Source organism: Bufo bufo, chromosome 3, assembly GCF_905171765.1.
Source record: "Bufo bufo chromosome 3, aBufBuf1.1, whole genome shotgun sequence".
In the NCBI taxonomy this organism is placed as follows: Eukaryota; Metazoa; Chordata; class Amphibia; order Anura; family Bufonidae; genus Bufo; species Bufo bufo.
The window spans coordinates 158053273-158055576 of record NC_053391.1 but is presented as its reverse complement, the minus strand read 5'-3'; positions in this window follow the sequence as shown (position 1 = coordinate 158055576).

Here is a 2304-nt window from a genome sequence, read left to right as displayed (position 1 = left end):
GCCTACCCCTTTCTGTATAAGAACCTCCCCAGCAGTCATTTTCTGTAGTTTTTTGCAGTTCTGAGAGAGATAGCAGTGTCATTGCTGTACTCTGTGCTTTCCTGTGTCATTACATTAGATAGTTAGTTATTTAGTTAGCTTATATATATAATACAGATAGTTAGTGTGAGATAGTCAGTATAGGTTAGATCGTGATATAGTGTAGCTGATAGGTTACAGTGCAGGGTGTTATGTAGTGTGATAGGTTCTGCTGTCCATACATAAATACTACAGACATAGTGCTGTGATGTCACAAGTTCACAACAATACTTAGTGCACCAATCAGTAATTTGTAGTCAGACCTGCTAAAATGTGAATTTGCACGTATTGTGCCAAAATATGCGCATCATTAATTGCCGATTTGCGCAATCGCAAATATATTGGAGCACTCTATCTGAATATAAAGCTATTGTAATGTTTTGACGTGCCAACCATTTTCTCCAGTCTCAGGAAACTTCTGCAAGTCTCTAACTGCCATACAAACGGTCACATGTCCCTTATCAGCCAATAGAAGCTTGCAGGTACTTCGAAGCTCGCATGTCCTTCGTCTCCACATAGACCATAGACACAGTTTTACACCAGGCTTCCATAACAACCCAGCCATTTTTCTTCACTTCTGCAGGTCAGCTTTAAAGGGGCAGGGTGCTGTGGATGACACTGTTAAGGGAGCAGAGTGCTGTGAAGGTCACAGTTCAGGGGGCAGGTAGGGTGGCCATTCAGGCCACCCTTAAAAGACAGACTTCAAACCCCTTCCTCAGGTCTCGCTAAGCCACGCCCCCGACCTGGTTATGCCATGCCCCCTCCTACTCAGCCGACAGGGATTGAAAAAATTAAGTTAAAAATCAACTTCTAGGTCCTGCTAAGCCACACCCCTGACACGGTTAGGCCATGCCTCCTCCCACTCCTCAGCAGACAGGGATTGAAAAAAATGAAGTTAAAAATCAACTTCTAGGTCCCACTAAGCTACGCCTCCGATCAGGTTAGACCACGCCCCATCCCAATCAGTTGACAGGCATTGAAAAAATTAAGTTAAAAATCAACTTCTGTCAGCTGCAGAGGTTGGAGGGACGGTAACTTTCTCTCTGCAGCTCACGCTCAGACAGCACAGTGCTGCTGTCTGAGATTGAGCTGTTCAAAAGGACGTTCCTGTGTCCGTCCAAGCCCTATGCCAGACGGACTGTCCGGCCTAAAACTGGACTTCTGGCCACCCTAGGGGCAGGCTGCTGTGGAAGTCACAGTTAAGGGGATGGAGGGCCCTGTGGAGGTCACTTTCAAGAGGGTGGTGTGCTGTTAAACTCACTGTTAAAGGGGAAGGCTACTGTAAAGGTCAAAGTTAAGGGGGTGGGCTGCTGTGGAGGTCCTATTTTAAGGGACGGGTCACTGTGAGGGGGGTCAGTGTTAGGGAGTTTGGGCTGTGGAGATCACTGTTATAGTGGATAGTGTCAATATATTTTGACGACACACAAACATTAAATGAAATAGATTAAATGTACCAGAGCAAAGCCGCGTCCTTCAGCTAGCATATATATATAGTAAAGTTATATTTAAGTATTCCCAGTATTTTTATTTTCTTAATTCCTGGAGAATCTCTTTAATAAGTTTATGCAAGTGTATATTTTGGCCGCATGTGTTGAGCTTCTAGAATTAAAAAGTGTATGAACAGATTTTCCATTGTCAGTAGCAGTGTATGTTTTGGCTGCAGACACTGTTCAATTGCTCCATTTATTTCCCAAAAACTTGTTGCAAAGCTTTGACAATTTAGGCCAAGTTCAATCCATCTCTATATTTGTCTATTGTTCTGCTCTCTTTGAGAAGTCATTATTCCATAACATTCTCTTTAAAAGCAGCTCCTGCTTTGTTGTACCCAAGATATTCATCTATTACATGCATGGGCATTGCTGACAGATGGGATATGGAAAATGGAATGAGGCCCCTTTCCAAGTTTTACTGTGGAGCCTCTCAGTTATTCGTGCAGTGTCATCATTAGAGTTGAGCGAACACCTGGATGTTCGGGTTCGAGAAGTTCGGCCGAACTTCCCGGAAATGTTCGGGTTCGGGATCCGAACCCGACCCGAACTTCGTCCCGAACCCGAACCCCATTGAAGTCAATGGGGGCCCGAACTTTTGGGCACTAAAATGGCTGTAAAACAGCCCAGGAAAGAGCTAGAGGGCTGCAAAAGGCAGCAACATGTAGGTAAATCCCCTGCAAACAAATGAGGATAGGGAAATGAATTAAAATTAAAATAAAAAAAATAAAAATGAACC